Source organism: Oncorhynchus tshawytscha, linkage group LG26 (assembly GCF_018296145.1).
Source record: "Oncorhynchus tshawytscha isolate Ot180627B linkage group LG26, Otsh_v2.0, whole genome shotgun sequence".
NCBI lineage: Eukaryota > Metazoa > Chordata > Actinopteri > Salmoniformes > Salmonidae > Oncorhynchus > Oncorhynchus tshawytscha.
The window spans coordinates 17,171,205-17,189,954 of NC_056454.1; positions in this window are offsets into that span (position 1 = coordinate 17,171,205).

Here is an 18,750-nt window from a genome sequence, read left to right on the forward strand (position 1 = left end):
CCTACTCTGGTCTAGCTAAACCACTCTGACAGCTGCCTTTGGTCAGGTAAGCCTATGGGGACCAGCTCTCTGTTTACCACGGACAATGTGCCTTCAAAAGACCTAATGCAGTTTTACGGTCCGAACAATGCACATTTCCCGCATATCAATCAATTATTTTCAAGGAACTCCAGTGGAGAATCCTGGATGAATTTAAGCACATTTGAGACTGGGTATTCTAAGGGTTTGCGTTGGTTAGTCCTTCCAATACCCTTCACTGGTGCTGCGTGACAGTAGTGCACTCAAAATGTATAAGCATCTGCATTATAACGTCATAATGAGGTCTCTTGAGCCATCGTGTAGGACTAATAATTCACAGCCTTTGTAGTTGAAAGTGCTTTTGATGTGGTCAAGTATGTGAGCATTTTCCAGTATTATCATTGCCCCTACTGTACATTCCTGAGTCAGACAACAACTGTGTACAGTATACCTTTGTATAACACTGTAATTACATTATAGAAACAACATGGTTCCTCATTTCCCTTTTGTTTCTTTAACAAGAACCATAATACAAGAGAAAACAGTATGCTGTAGAACAGGTTGTTCTGTTTGGTATTGAACCGAATAGAGCCCTTGGCCTATAAATGGATTGTTGTAGTGTAGGGATTTCATTCAGTGCACAAGACCCATGTGTTATCAACATAAATATAACATGTGTGCTACTTCACTTCTGGGCCACTTCACTTCTGGGCCTGTGCCTGCCTGTGTAGCACTGAGACAGAAACTAGCACACTGATGCACAGCCTCAGGAGGGTTGTGTCAGATGCCTAGCTCAAGTGGCCCACATACAGCGTGGGGAAGTGATATAGGTGGATGTATGCCTGGATACTCTCTGGACCAGCACTGAAGGAGCAGGTTAGGAAAAGTAATCACCCTAGATACATAGTTGGAAGTCCTGGCGATGCGCTTGAGCATAGAATAAAAGTGGATTTGATTTCAAAGGGATTATAATGGAGGTCACTGCGTTTTGATGTCCCCATTCCGATCATGAAAATGACTTGGGGATGATGAAATCAATTACTGCACCCTCGGATGAAATATGAATGGAAACACTTTTTAGTTATGCCATTTTTAATAAGACCCTTAAAAAGTCGGGAAAAAATTGCCTGCTTTGGCTAAATGAAGTGCAGCTCTATGAAACTGTACTATGGCGACATCAGTAGTCTGAAGGAAATCATACTTGAAACATGATGGATGGGTGCTTTGGCACTATCTGGCCCTTTTGTTTTTTGTGATGAGTGAGCACAAGGTCAAAATGAGGTTTGTCCTCTGATATCACCTGCCAGTCCAATCGGGGGAGTAATGTGCATTCAAGGTGACATCAAGTTTCTCTGTATTCTGTGTGCCACTCCATAATATCAATTTCCCGGAAGCACAGAACTTTTCTTGTGACTGTAAGGGGGATATTTGGAAGACGTTGCAGTCCCTTGCCATCCTACGTCATGGATAAAGACAATTAAAGTCTGATTAGGAATGTAGCATGGCAGGAACACCCCCCAGCCCCAATAAAAGTCTGTTAATTATTGTTTTTTTTTAAACTCCTTCTTGGTGTTGACTGCCTCTCCTTGTCAATTGAAGGTTGTCCTAAAGGAGAACAGAGTGGATATCCCCTCCAACAGAAAATAACGGAAGTCAATAGCAACTCAGTGCATGCCTAATTGCAAATCAACAGAAATGACAATTTTTACTGGGTTGTAAGGGGGAAGACATGCCTTCTACTGCTTTTCATGGCTCTTATCTTTATATCGGTTGACAACGAAATGCCAGGTTCAAAAGTGGTGTCACTGTGTCTTTTGTATCCAAATATGACCAACAGAAGATCAATGTAGTCGTGGCTAATGGTTGCAAGAGCAATGCATTCATTTCGAATGGCTTCAGTGATGTCTACCCTGTCTAGGAGTAGCCTACAAAGTTAAAGACACCCTGTCACCTAGTGGGGTGTGAACACAAACAGCTCACCCCCAATTAGTATTATGTGCTACTGTATAGGGACGGGGAAACTAATTTACAAATACTGTAGCAACATGAAAGAGGAGGGAAGTCGCCCACAGAGATAAAAAAAAAAATCTGTCAGTCCCGCACAGATAGAGCAACATCAAGTGTTGTCTCGGAGGAATTCCAATTACTTCATGGCATACTAGCAAACCACTAATAACTTCTGGGAACCTTAAAACAAAACACAGTGGCTAATTCACAACCAAGTCAATTAGACTGATGGAACATGTAAGGTCTCTCATTTCCTCATCTATGTGGAACGGAAGAAAATGGACAACTAGACCCATGTTTCATTTGACAGCTGTCTACAGGGGAACCAGTATTGACATAATGAGACACTCCACTGTCAGCAGTGTGCAGAAAACAACCGGTGTGCAACTGGTACAGATTCATCACTAACAACAGCCTCATCATCCCAGGACTTGGAATCTCTCTAGCAGTGTTGACACAGTCCTGAGAAATGGGACTGCAGACTCTGACATGTGCTGCGTAAGACACAGGGGTTTAAATGAATTCTCTCTGCACATGCCATGCCGTTTGTGGGATTACAGTAAAGGCTGGATGTAATGAAGTCTGTCTATAAGACAGGTGAGATGTAACAGAGACTGGTTGTAATGAAGTCTGTCTATAAGACAGGTGAGATGTAACAGAGACCTTTTGTAATGAAGTCTGTCTATAAGACAGGTAAGATGTAACAGAGACCTTTTGTAATGAAGTCTGTCTATAAGACAGGTAAGATGTAACAGAGACTGGTTGTAATGAAGTCTGTCTATAAGACAGGTAAGATGTAACAGAGACTGGTTGTAATGAAGTCTGTCTATAAGACAGGTAAGATGTAACAGAGACTGGTTGTAATGAAGTCTGTCTATAAGACAGGTAAGATGTAACAGAGACTGGTTGTAATGAAGTCTGTCTATAAGACAGGTAAGATGTAACAGAGACTGGTTGTAATGAAGTCTGTCTATAAGACAGGTAAGATGTAACAGAGAATGGAACACTTGACTCTGGATCTGCATGGTGAAAAACTAGCTTCCAGCTAAAAAAAAAAAAAATATATAGTGAAAAGAAAATATATATTTAACCAAGTAGGCCAGTTGAGAACAAGTTCTCATTTCCAACTGCGACCTGGCCAAGATGAAGCAAAGCAGTGCGACAAAAACAACAACACAAAGTTACACATGGGATAAACATAATCCCAGGGTTGGGTTTTCAGAAGATTGAGGCGAGTTTTCCTTTAACTTTTTTCCTGGGCTTTGTTCCTTTGAAACAGTACCAGTCAAAAGTTTGGACACACCTACTCATTCAAGGGTTTGACTTTATTTGTACTATTTTCTACATTGTAGAATAATAGTGAAGACATCAAAACTATTAAATAACACCTTTGGAATCCTACAGTAACCTAAAAAAGGGGTAAACAAATCAAAATATATTTGATATTTGATATTCTTCAAAGTAGCCACCCTTTGCCTTGATGACAGCTTTGCACACTCTTGGCATTCTCTCAACCAGCTTCATGAGGTAGTCACCTGGAATGCATTTCAATTAACAGGTGTGCCTTGCTCAAAGTTAATTTGTTGAATTTCTGCGTTATGCATTTGAGCCAATCAGTTGTGTTGTGACAAGGTAGGGGTGGTATACAGAAGATAGCCTATTTGGTAAAAGACCAAGTCTATATTATGGGAAGAACAGCTCAAATAAGCAAAGAGAAATTACAGTCCATCATTACTTTAAGACATGAAGGTCAGTGAATATGGAACATTTTAAGAACTTTGAAAGTTTTTTCATGTTCAGTCGCAAAAACCATCAAGCACTATGATGAAACTGGCTCTCATGAGGACCGCCACAGGAAAGGAAGACCCAGAGTTACCTCTTCTGCAGAGGATAAGTTCATTAGAGTTACCAGCCTCAGAAATTGCAGCTCAAATAAATGCTTCACAGAGTTCAAGTAACAGACGCATCTCAACATCAACTGTTCAGAGGAGACTGCATGAGTCAGGTTTCCTGGTCGAATTGCTGCAAAGAAACCACTACTAAAGGACACCAATAAGAATAAGAGACTTGTTTTGGTCAAGAAACATGAGCAATGGACATTAGACCGGTGGTAATCTGTCCTTTGGTCTGATGAGTTCAAATTTGAGATTTTTGGTTCCAACCGCCATGTCTTTGTGAGATGCAGAGTAGGTGAAGGGATGATCTCAGCATGTGTGGTTCCCACCGTGAAGCATGGAGGAGGAGGTGTGATGGTATTGTGGTGCTTTGCTGGTGACACTGTCAGTGATTTATTTAGAACTTAAGGCACACTTAACCAGCATGGCTACCACAAGATTTCTGCAGTGTTACACCATCCCATCTGGTTTGCGCTTAGTGGGACTATTATTTGTTTTTCAACAGGACAGTAACCTAACACACCTCCAGACTGAGTGATGGAGTGCTGCATCACATGATCTGGCCTCCACAATCACCCAAACTCCTCCCAATTGAGATGGTGTGTGATGAGTTGGACCGCAGAACGAAGGAAAAGCAGCCAACAAGTGCTCAACATATGTCGGAATTCCTTCAAGACTGTTGGAAAAACATTCCAGGTGAAGCTGGTTGAGAGAATGCAAAAAGTGTGAAAAGTTGTCATTAAGGCAAAGGGTTGCTACTTAGAAGAATCAAAAATATATTTTGATATGTCTAACTTTTTTGGATACTACATGATTCCATATGTGTTATTTCATAGTTTTGATGTCTTTACTATTATTCTACAATGTAGAACATATTTTTTTAAATAAAGAAAAACCCTTGAATGAGTAGGTGTCCAAACTTTTGGCTGGTACTGTATTTATTTTGATCTTGACAATCTACCCAGTACCTGCCGATGACTAGCATACCTATAACATTATGCTTCCACCACAATACTTGAAAATACAGAGGGTTTCACTCTTTGTTTTGTTGTATTGGATTTGACTCAAACTTGTCGATTTGAATTTAGGCCAAAAAGTTTATATATTTGCTGTAATGTCTTGCGGTATTACTTTACGGCCTTGTTGCAAACAGAATGGATAATTTGGAGTAGATTTTTTTTCACACAGTTTCCTTCTTTTCACTTTGTCATACAGGCCAGTAATGTGGAGTGAATGCAATGTTTTTGATCCCTTTTGTATTTTCTAATATTGTGGTGACAGCATCATGTTATGGATACGCTTGTCACCGACAGGGACTGAGGGGAGTTTGTTAGAATCAAAATAAATAAGAATGGAGCAAAGCCAAGGTAAAAAGTTACAGGATAACCAGCCTGCTTCACTGGTGAGGTCTGGGATGGAGGATTCTCAGGATTCATTCACTCCTGAAAACCTAAACCTGGGACAGAGATTTTTTTTTTTATAGCGGGACAATTACACAAATGTTAATGCCAAAAGACACACCAGAATGGCTTTCCAAGAGGTGTTGAATGCTACGGAATTGGCCAGGCTCAGTCCTGACTTAAATCTGCGTTAAAAAAAAAATCTGAGAAGATTTTTAATACTGCTGTCCATCATTGATTCCCAACCAAATTGAATGAGCTTGATCAATACAATAAAATAAAAAACAATGGATGTATGTTGCACTTAGAGTAATGCGAGGTTGATAGAATAGTATTCAAAATGTTTCACAGCTGTAATGGCTACCAGAGGTGACATAGACACTTAATGTGTTGTGAAATGTATTGTAATGTTTTTAAAATTGTATATAACTGCCTTAATTTTGCTGGACCCCAGGAAGAGCAGGGGCTGCCTTGACAGCAGCTAATGGGAATCCATAAAAAAATAAAATAAAATGCAATCAATACATCCAATTTTTTTATTTGTATTATTTGAAATATTTTCTCAAAGTTTTCTTTCACTTTGAAAATGTAGAGTCGGTTATGTCGACTGGTAGGGGGAAACAAATTTAATTTCATCTCTTTTTGAGATTTAATTTTGAGGCAGCCATATGTGAAGACTGTGCAAGAGGTGTGTACACTTTCACTAGCGACTGTATCTGAGTGAGAATGACTAACAAGAGTGAGAATGACTAACGGCCCTAAGAGACCGTTTATGTCGCTTATGCCTGGAACCGACACTGTGGTAGTGGTGATGACGGCAGAGGTAATGGTAGAAGTAGTAATGATAGTAATAGGGTTTTCATAGGCTTATAGTTATAGTAGGCTAGTAGTAATATATATATATAGTGACCTATTTTTTGGTGGTTTGTAGATGTGGAGTTGTCATAGTGGGCTAGTAGTAATATATACATATAGTGACCTATTTTGTGGTGGTTTGTAGGTGTGGAGTTGTTATAGTGGGCTAGTGGTAATATATATATATATATATATAGTGACCTATTTTGTGGTGGTTTGTAGATGTGGAGTTGTCATAGTGGGCTAGTAGTAATATATACATATAGTGACCTATTTTGTGGTGGTTTGTAGGTGTGGAGTTGTTATAGTGGGCTAGTGGTAATATATATATATATATATAGTGACCTATTTTGTGGTGGTTTGTAGGTGTGGAGTTGTTATAGTGGGCTAGTAGTAATGGTAGTAGTAGTAGTGGTGACTGTGGCAGTAGTGGTGGTGGTAGTATTAGTAGTGGTAGTAGTTACTGCATTATAGTGGTATTAGTAGTGACTGTGGTCAATTCTAGCATGAAGCTTTATCTCAGAAATCTAAGTTGTGTCAGTCTGTATGCCCTGGACCAGAGCTAGTTAATGTGGACCAGAGCTAGACCAACGCTACGAGCTACACCCTGAACCAGAGCTAGTGCAGACCAGAGTTAGCTAGCGACGAGCTATGACTTGGACCAGAGCTAGTTAGTGTGGACCAGAGCCAGACCAGAGTTCTGGTTCAGGGTGTAGCTAGCTAGCTCTGGTCAGTATTAGCTCTCGTCCGCACTAACTTTGGTCCACAACGTAGCTTGTAGGTAAAGTTTGAATGACATTTCTAGCTTAAATGGTTAAAGACTAGTTACGGTGGAAATGTTTACCGTTCAAGTTAATGGCCATTGAAATGCATTGGGATTTATGTAAATATGATTGTAGTGTGAAAAGTATAAGTAGTATCAAAAAGTTTTTTGCAAGCAACCTGACCAGTGGCAGTCAATGTTTTCAAGTTATTTTGAAGTTACCAAAGTTATCCTTCCTGTTTGGCCCTGTCCGGGGGTGTCCTCAGATGGGGCCATAGTGTCTCCTGACCCCTCCTGTCTCAGCCTCCAGTATTTATGCTGCAGTAGTTTATGTGTCGGGGGGCTAGGGTCAGTTTGTTATATCTGGAGTACTTCTCCTGTCCAATTCGGTGTCCTGTGTGAATTTAAGTGTGCTCTCTCTAATTCTCTCTTTCTTTCTCTCTCTCGGAGGACCTGAGCCCTAGGACCATGCCTCAGGACTACCTGACATGATGACTCCTTGCTGTCCCCAGTCCACCTGGCCATGCTGCTGCTCCAGTTTCAACTGTTCTGTCTTATTATTATTGGGCCATGCTGGTCATTTATGAACATTTGAACATCTTGGCCATGTTCTGTTATAATCTCCACCCGGCACAGCCAGAAGAGGACTGGCCACCCCCCACATAGCCTGGTTCCTCTCTAGGTTTCTTCCTAGGTTTTGGCCTTTCTAGGGAGTTTTTCCTAGCCACCGTGCTTCTACACCTGCATTGCTTGATGTTTGGGGTTTTAGGCTGGGTTTCTGTACAGCACATTGAGATATCAGCTGATGTACGAAGGGCTATATAAACACATTTGATTTGATTTGATTTGGGTGTTGGTAGCTTTTACGGTTTTGGCACTACAGGTGGCAGCAGAAGACAAATAAGAATACGTATAAACAGTTTCTAAAGTTGTGGTTTGCTTTCAGCAAGTATACCTAAAATTGCTTGTAATTTGAAAGGCCATGCAATTACAAATCCAGCATTAGCAGTCCACAATTAACCATTTTTTATTTCTCTTTCTTTTTATTTAACCTTTATTTAACTAGCCAAGTCAGTTAAGAACAAATTATTATTTACAATGACGGCCTACCCCGGCCAAACCCGGACGACGGGGGGCCAATTGCACAATTGAAATAGATTTCAATATTTTAAAACAATCCACCTGGCAGGAAACATGTTGAAACCCTTGCAGGGCCTGATGATACAGATTGATTCCTGACTGCTCATAAACGAGACTAAATTACTCCTTATTTGCATTGCATGACTCATGAATATAGACTATCATCAGAATTTCTATTATTGTGCAGCTCCTAAACTGGCCACCATCAACCTTTAGTCATGCCATAAGTGCCGATGAGATTCAATGTTAAATTGCTTGCACAGTCACCTGCACCTGATACTCAGCAGCTTATCATTGGTCAGTTCCACCCATGGATTTCTGGCCTTTCCCCAACTCTTTGAGGTTCCGTTGCGTGATGTTTCCCCCTAGTGGTGTGAATTTAACCTGGTCCCAGATCTGTTTGTGCTTTTGCCTACTCCATTGTCATTATCAAGCCAAACATGTTTTTGCATGACAATTCCATAACGAGTTGGCAAGAGAGCAGAAACAGACTGTCAATCAGGCTAGTGTGAATTGCCATTCCCACTGAGGATAGGGTTAGTGGGGGACAGACAATAGAATACAAATAGTAGGCCTGTACTGATTTTAGATTTTTTTTTGTCAAAAGATGTTCCTATAGGAATCACTTTCATTGCTGATTCAAGAAAGGGATCAATTATGATAACGTCTAAACATTATACTGTAATTATCTATCATTGGGGATTAAGCTATGTTACCAACATCACAAGTATTTACAAACCACAATATGGCGCCCAGATGAGTGCATGCAATACCCATTCTACCATAAATTGTTTTCTTTTTCGTGATATGAACTCCATCCCATATTTTGACGTTGTTCCATTGATGATGCAATCACTTAATGGATGCTAAGGATGTCTCCACTTTGGGGAGAGAAGAAAAAGTCGGATTACACTCTCCGTGCCTCTTTCAAGATAGAACATAAAACAAACCCTAATTAAGGAAGGAATTGTGTTGGTCTAAAATACTGTAGGGTCTTGGATATACGTATTAGACATGGGTTGTGTTAGAGCTCAACGACGATGTCTACTTTCAGGAGAAACAACATAAGGCCACTGAGTTTTTGACAAGACCGTCCTCGAGCTATTTATTTTCGACCCATTTACTGTTTGTACAACTTGAGAAAGTTAGGACCATCCGATACGTTGTAATTGAAGAAGACGAAGCTAGCTCCGAGACTGGTAACCTGCGGCGGGATCTGGTCATTACCCTCGTTTGATGGTTCTTTTGCACAAACATTTTTCGATGTATTGAACAACCAACCAAACGTCTGCTTGATAAGATTAAGAGAGCTGGATGGACAACTGTCGTCGACAGTCTCAGAGACTTGGCCGAGAAGAACTGTTCAATCGGTTGCATGCTTTTTTTGTTGTTGGTCCTCGCACGAGATCATTCATTCATTTAATTAATTAATTAATTCAATGTTCCCTGTTGATGACATCTACATTGAGATACTTGATTGCAAAACCTTAAGTACCAGTTTCTCTTTAGCAGTTGCATCTGATCAAGATGTTGGTCAAAACTACTTTATAGCCAAAAGTTACCATATTTCAGCGAATAATCATTTCAGGTGCGAATTGACGAGAATGAGTAGATATGCAGACCCGGTGTTAGTGAAAGAGCTTGACAGAGAAATGGAGGACTCATGCCTTTGTGGTCATGGTAATGGACGGTGGAAGTCCACCAAGGTCTGGCATACCACGGTCCAAGTCAAGGTGATAGATTTCAATGACAACAGGCCAACATTTTTGGACAGCTTCACCAGAGTGGAACTCTATGAGGATGCTGAAGTAGAACTCTTGCTATCACAGCTAAGTGCAACTGACCCGGACGAGGGCAAGAATGGTGAAATAATGAATAAATTGGTGGAAAAAGCGAATGCAGAAAATAGGCAACAACAAATCTTTACAATCGATTCCTGTGTGTTTCTCGCTGCAGGTTGATTTAGAGAAAAATTTGTTTTATGAATTCAAAATATGAACAGTTAGGATTGACATTTTAGATGTTAATGATAATGTCCCAGAAATGGTTATAGAACTGTTTAACAGGGTTGCCTACAAAACTGAGTCCGCGGCAGAGAGCAGCTTTGTGTCTGTTCAGTACCATGGACAGCGACTCTGGGTGAAACGGATATGTGCGCTGCCCTTTACACAGCCATGATCATTTCAGGTTGCAACAGGCATATGGGAGGCACGTACATGATAGTGACAACAACAACGTTAAATAGAGAAATATTACCTGAGTACAATCTGACTGTTGTTGCAATGGACTTTGGAACACCGCAGTTCAAAACCACATTCAAATACACAATCCGAGTCAGCGAAGAAAACGACAATGTTTCTACTTTGAGTAAATCGTTATATGAAGTGTGAGTAGAGGAGAACAATGTAGTAGTGGGTACATTTCTATGATCTGTGTTAGCCAATGAACTCGATCTGGGCCATAACCCTGAGATAACATACCGACTAATTAATGATAAATCGAGCGCAAAATTCCCTTCATCAAAGTGTTTCAGTCAATTCAGTTTCAGGCTCGGTCTGTTCAGCATTAGCATTCATTTTTGAGTTGACCAAAGCAATTGATGTGCAAATACAGGCCAGTGATGGTGGATACCCAGTGCTATCCAACACAACATTGAATACGAGTTATGGACCAAAATGACAACACACCAGTGATAACATCCCCTCGTTTAGTAAATGGAGCTGCTTTCGCGTTCTTGGCAACTGATGTGTCAACTGATATGCCGGTGCTGCGGATCAAAGCGCAAGACGCTGATGAGGGATTGAATGCAGAATTAACGTTCCTTATCTTGGAGGAAGCCAACTAATTATTCACAGTAAATGAACAGACCTGGGACCTGTATCTCCGAAACACACCATCCTACCACTCGGATAAAATATTTTATGTGTTAGTGGGTGTGAAAGATAAGGGCGTTCCACCACTAATGACAAGGCTAAAGGTTAATGTAATTTCTGCCCAGGAACATTAATTGACAGGCCAGACAATAGATAAGCAATAGATAAACATGAGTTAACATTTTCCAAATCTTACACAATTGAGGAGTTGTGTATTGATGGCCTTGGCCTACAAAGCGATGACAAGAAGAGGCCACTACAACACTAAATACAAAGAAGACTAGCAATCTGCCCCAAAATGTACATTTCATCTTCGGAAGTCGAAGGCCATCACACCCTGTGTGAATCCTGCTCATTTATCGATGGTGAAGTTGTGAACACAGCGCGGGCTTTATGTGACGCCTCATTTTCCATCTGCTGCGGAGACCAACATAATACTATAGTGAGTTACTGAGTGAGGTGTGTGAGAGCTGAGCAGAAGGCTACACTACTGTTCCTGATATTACCGATGATCGGCTACTAATATTCACACGACAAAAGATTGATCCACAAATGTGTTCTGATAATGGACCTTCCCTCTAATTCAACCCTGTAGATGATTATGCCTTGTGGCACAAATTATCGGGTCGATGGGCAGCTTTTTGACCTACATGGAAAATATATAGCAATGATGAAGCAAGCCATTTCATATTCTATTGATTGATAAATGCATTTTTCCCCTGTGGAATTGGAGATCTGTCACAACCAGTCACAAGCTAGTAGCCTACATCACCCAGAGAAAAAAACGATGGCCTTATTTTGTCCATAGTGTAATGTCATAAACATATAGGCTGTCCATTTTGCCACCAACAATTCCCAAGATTCTTGGGGGCTTCCCTAACCATACAATCAGTGGATATGGAATTAGAATATTCTGAAGGCGCTGCAGTGGTTAGTTGTGAGAGCTTCCTAGAAAATAGGCAACTAATCAATACAAATACTCATCTTGATTTAAATTATACACCATATGTTCATCTATCTTATATAATTCCTTAGTGATGAATAGTAGCCTTAGATTTGTTGAATGGAAAAAAAACGACTTGCTAATGAACATCCAGCATCTGGTTCTAGCACTGTACTGTAGGTTCTCTGGCAAAAATTAAAGTAAGACTTTTTTCCCCTCTTCCTTCAGGACATGGACTTCAGATGGCTGGATTATGTAAGATTTTTAAAACACTGGTGTCTTATTTGCTCTTCTAAATTGCAGGTTCACTTGATGCCGACCCTAAACTGTTAGAGGATTCTGTGAAACCAGCACACGGGTCGCATAGCCAAAACAAGACTGTCAACCCATATGCAGAAGATACAACTTTGAATCATCATCAACAACATCACAAGCAGGAGCTGACGCAACAGAACAACACAAAGGGAAACTGTTTCACCAGAAGAAAATCTCTCTTATACACAAATTTACCAAAAACTAGAGATTTGCTGCAGATGAGTCCACATTCACTGTAACAAATTGCTATAAATTTACAGAAACACTTTTAGTTAGCTATGGTAATTCTATATTACAGTACAGTACTTTAAAGATCAATGCATTATGAGGGCTCAATGGCATTCCACTACACTGCTGTAAAATGTATGTAATTTTACAGCAGCGTACTTTGAATTATGGTGCGTTATGGTAAAATGTTGTGGGCGGAGAAATAATCTGTCTCATTAACATATTTGGAGTCGTGCCTTGTATGAGGCTATATTGGTTACACCCATTAGTGAGAATGCTATACCCTACAGAATACAGTACCATGCCATATTTTTTTTTGTAAATGTATCCTCTAAATCTACAGTAACTTACTGGCTACTGTGCTGCCAGAAATGTACTGTAATTCAGTACCATACTGTAATTTTAAACTCTAAAAGCTTTTTCCTGAAAATCTACACTGCTGTGCTACCAGTAATTTACTGTAATTCAGTACCACCCCCACAGAATACTGTACTATGTTGTACTTTTGGAGCACCAAAAACCTTGTGTGTGCATGGTATTGTTGTGGCTCATTAACACATTTTCAGGCGTGCCTTGTAAGAGGCTGTACTTGTAGCGCCCGTTAGTAAGAGTGCTGTACCAATTTAAGTGATACGTGGTAGTATGTTCCCTAACACCTACAGTATATGTATATTATGGACAGATCATATTGGCAGTAAGCTTTTGATCTGTTTTGCCCTATAGCCACTGCCAGTTTCAAAGCCTTTGTTAAGGCCTCTATAAGTGCAAGTGATATAAAACACCAAATACTCATTGATATGCTGTAACACAGGGTTTCCCAAGCCCCCATCTGGGTGCACATTGTAGATTTTTTACAATACAATTTAACAATATAGTACTGTATTGCTGTATATTTATTGTAGCATTCTGTAAATGATGGTGCATTCTGGAAACATTTTGTAGGAGGAATATTTTGAGACGTGCCTTGTAAGTTGCTATTTGTTGCACCCATTAATGAGAATGCTCTACCAATTTAACTGAAATGTGGTAGTCTTGCCTTAACAATTGAATGTCTATAGGGAACAGCGGGTCTTAAAAATGTAATGGTTGAATATTAGACCTTGTCCTTTTGATCCATTTTGCCCTGTAATCACGGCAGGTTTGGAAGGCTTTGTTAAGGTCTCTAGAAGTGCAAGTGATATAAAATGCCACCTATACATAGATATGCTACAATATACAAATACCTAGCAGCCAAACTGCTTGCACTAATCCCATGTAATTACCATACAGTACTAACATGATGACAGTAGCAGCCACATTCTTACAGTATGGTAGGCTAATGTTACAGTAATACACTTGGTCAATGTATCACAATGTATCCTTAACTACAACAACATTCCCGGTAACGGTTACACAAACCTTTTACTTGCTTTGACTGTGATGTTTAAAAAAAAATCAACCTTAGATTCTTTTTTATTTAATTTTTTTCTTGAACCTTTATTTAACTAGGCAAGACAGCTAAGAACACATTCTTAGTTACAATGACGGCCTACCGAAAGTCGCTCTGGACAAGCACATCTGCTAAATGACCAAAATGTAATGTACATTCGCAAAGCACACTGCTGGGTATTATTCCAATGAGCTCCGCCTTCAAACTATTTGTATATTGATCAAATTTGGCCTCGTTTGGGGGTGGAGGTCATGAGAATAATACCCAGCAGTGTACTTTGCAAGCATTATTCTTTTACAATTATACATTTACATTTTGTAAAACATTAAGAACACCTTCCTAATATTGAGTTCCACCCACTCCCGTGTATATATTTGTATTACAAAATACATGTATTCTAATTAGACTGTTACAAAATAGGCTATGTTAACTGTAGTTGGGGGCAGGTAAAATACAAATGACAAAATAGGTATTGAAATACCTACAGTATATAAAATACCTACAGTATATAAAATACATGTAACAGAAATACTGCCCGTGTTGGCACTAGCTGTCTACACTGTAAATCTGAAACAGTTTACTAACCACTGTGCTTCCGGTAATGTACTATCAATTCTAAAAATACAGCATGTTCCTGTAGTCAGGTGTTTCAGTAATAGCTGTACATTTGTGTTTCAGTAAAGGTCCTGTAAATCTACAGTAATTTACTGGCTTCTGTGCTGCCAGTCATTTTCTGTAAATGTACAGGATATTTTTTACACTGCAGGTTCTATCCTGGAGGCTGAAAATCAATCCAGGTAACCTGGGACATATTCTGCTGTTTAACTCATCAACACTGAAATAAGAAGACTTCCTAAGCTCGTTTGAAGTTAGTCATGAAAATAATTCCACTTCCCCAAGGACATTTCTTTGATTGAATGATGGATGCTTTTCTTCCTTTAATAAAAATGTCAAATTTTCAATTGACAGTTCGAACAAAACTTTGTCTCAAAGTAATGCATTTAAAAAAAAAAACTTTTTCAACTAGGCAAGTCAGTTAAGAACAAATTCTTATTTATAATTACAGCCTACCCCAGGCAAACCCAGACGACGCTGGGCCAATTGTGCGCCGCCCTATGAGACTCCCAGTCACGGCCGGATGTTATACAGCCTGTATTTGAACCAGGGACTGTAGTGACGCCTCTTGCACTGAGATGCAGTGCCTTAGACCGCTGTGCAACCCAAAAAGCCCAAAATGAGTAGACTACTCATTGTGAACGGTACATACTGTATTTATTGGGACATAAAGTAACTGAAGTACTGGAAATGTACTTTAGCCATACAGGCATTTACTGATGATACAAGTCAAGTGCTGTGTCCAGCATCATTTGTATGGCATTGAAATAAATCTGTATCTTTATGTTAAATATACCTGGTGCTTTTCCCTTGAATGAAAAGAGGATTGTTCTTAATACCACTGGGGATTGAGTGTGCCAAGCATCCTTGTGGTTTTCCATATTAACACTAAGTAAGAATGAACTATGGCGTAAATAATGTAAACATGATTACATCATTTGATTAGCAAATTATTTGGCTAAACTAGCACAATATACTTGTAGCACACAATCTGTTTGTCATCATAATGGACTTTGCTTAGACGCATATTGATTCATTTTATACTATAAGCCATCATAACTAACAAACAGCATTATAATTGTTTGTTTATACACCTTATATATCATTTCACATGCTATATACAGTGCCTTCAGAAAGTATTCATACCACTTGACTTATTCCACACGTTGATGTGTTAGTCTGAATTCAAAATGGATTACATTTATTTTTCTGTCATCCATCTACAACCCTGTAATGACAAAGTGAAAACATGTTTTCAGAAAATGTTGCACATTTATATAGAAATGTCTCTTTACATATGTTTTCACACGCTTGAGTCAATACATGTTAGAATCATACAGTGTATTCGGAAAGTATTCAGACCCCTTGACTTTTTCCACATTTTGTTACGTTACAGACTTATTTTAAAATTGATTAAATAGTCCCCCCCTCATCAAACGACACAATACCCCAATAAAACAAAGCAATAATTTTTTGCAAATGTATTAAAAATAAAAACTGGAAATATAACATTTACATAAGTATTCAGACCCTTCACTCTGTACTTTGTTGAAGCCCCTTAGGCAGCGATTACAGCCTCAAGTCTTCTTGGGTATGATGCTACAAGCTTGGCGCAACTATATTTAGTGAGTTTCTCCCATTCTTCTCTGCAGATCCTCTCAAGCTCTGTCAGATTGGATGTGAAGCTTTGCTGCACAGCTGTTTTCAGGTCTCTCCAGAGATGTTTGATCGGGTTCAAGTCCGGGCTCTAGCTGGGCCACTCAAGTACATTTAGAGACTTGTCACGAAGCCACTCCTGTCTTGTATTGGCTGTGTGCTTAGAGTTGTTGTCCTGTTGGAAGGTGAACCTTCGCCCCAGTCTGAGGTCCTGAGCGCACTGGAGCAAGTTTTCATCAAGGATCTCTCTGTACATTGCTCTGTTCATCTTTGCCTCGATCCTGACTAGCCTCCCAGTCCCTACTGCTGAAAAACATTCCCACAGCATGATGCTGCCACCACCATGCTTCACCATAGGGATGGTGCCAGGTTTCCTCCAGATATGGCGCTTGGCATTTGGGCCAAAGAATTCAATCATGGTTTCATCAAACCAGAGAATTTTGTTTCTCATTGTTTAAGAGTCTTTAGGTGCCTTTTGGCAAACTCCAAGCAGGCTGTCATGTGCCTTTTATGGAGGAGTGGCTTCCATCTGGCCAATCTATCATAAAGGCCTGATTGGTGGAGTGCTGCAGAGATGGTTGTGCTTCTGGAAGGTTCTCCCATCTCCACAAAGGAACTCTGGAGCTGACCATCGGGTTCAGAGTGACCATCGGGTTCTTGGTCACCTCCCTGACCAAAGCCCTTTTCTCCCGATTGCTCAGTTTGGCCGGGCGGCAAGTTATAGGAAGAGACTTGGTGGTTCCAAACTTCTTCCATTTAAGAATGATGAAGGTTACTGTTCTTGGGAACCTTCAGTGCTGCAGAAATGTTTTAGTACCCTTATCCAGATCTGTGCCTCGACACAATCCTGTCTCGGAGCTCTACGGGGGACAATTCCTTCGATCTCATGGCTTGGTTTTTGCTCTGACATGCACTGTCAACTGTGGGACCTTATATAGACATGTGTGTGCCTTTCCAAATCATGCCTAATCAATCGAATTTACCACAGGTGGACTCCAATCAAGTCGTAGAAACATCTCAAGGATGATCAATGTAAACAGGATGCACCTGAGCTCAATTTTGAGTCTCCTAGCAAAAGGGTCTGAATATTTATGCAAATAAGGTATTTCAGTTTACAATTTGTAATAAATTTGCAAACATTTCGAAAAACCTGTTTTCCCTTTGTCATTATGGGGTATTGTGTGTAGATTGCTGAGAATGTGTTTGTTATTTAATCCATTTTAGAATAAGGCTGTAATTTAACAAAATGTGGAAAAAGTCAAGGGTCGGAATACTTTCCGAAGGCACTGCATATACTCAGTGGTAGCGATTCTATGGGATTATAATGAGGACAGAACTTTGAGAGTTTGATTAAAATGATTGTTATTCATGTTTTTGTTGTTATTGCATTTCAGGTGGAGAGGGAGTAAGATCACTAGAAAGGAGGATGCTGGCAGACCACCAAAGGACCCTAGAGGTATTACAGTCAACTGGATATTGTATCTGAATTGCCCATATATTTCACTGACACTGAGAAAATGGTTGGATTGTTCAGCAACGTGCAGTAAATGCTAACACGGCTTTGGTTGTGAAACGTACATCACGTATTTATCAGGCCACTGCACGCTGAGACAAGGGCCTGGATGGTGACACACATCTTGTTACTGACTTTAGAACACTTGTCAAACTGCATTCCACTGCTTGTTTATTGATTAATTGGTGACTGAAAAGGTTGTCAAGAAGAATGCCCCCCTTCAATTTCAATGCAAATAGATTAGCTAGCTAAAGGTAAACTAGTGACAACTTGATGAAGCTTATGAAAATGTAAAACTTTTTACAAAATTATGGCACATTAGTTCAAGGTAGTTGGGGTTCTCAGCAACTTCAAACAGCACTGAAATTTGAGCAGTGAGGTTCATTTCTTCCCCCTCTACTCTTTTCCTCAGTTTGAAGCACATCCCCAACACCCAGACAGATCTAAAGAACTTGGGAACCGCCCAACCACCAGGAACATCTTGTGTTCTTGGTGTTCATTCACAAGGTTAGATAGAAACAGATTCACACATGTTATTCTCTATCATGCAGAATTGTAGCTATACTTGTAACTTGGGAAGCTCATTCAATAATAGAGATGTGGGTGATTTCTGTCCCAGAGGACTGAACATTGTGCACGTTTTTGTTAAATTCAGACCACAATTAGTGGAATGAGGTGTGAGTGAAGTGTAAAGTACCTACGGCTGTCATGACTTTAATTAACTAAATACAGTTACCATTTGTAAGATGGCGCCGGAGAAGAAAGCAGACGTTTTACATGCCACCAGCCGATTGTGTTTTTTTGTTTGTTTATTTGCATTGTTTGTAACTTATTATTTTACTTATTTTGTACATAATGTTGCCGAAACCGTCTCTTATGACCAAAAATAACTTCTAGACAACAGTACTGTGATTACTCACCATGGACAAGCAGAATAATTTTTTTCCCTTCCACGACTCTGACAAGCCTACTGCTTCCTCGGGAACAGGCCCTGATCTCCGTGATCTGCGTGAAGAGGAGGCGGAGAAAGAGGGGTGGGCTGCCTCCTGAGATATCGTAGGCGATCGAATAAACCCCCACTTCCCTCCTTTCTGCTCGCA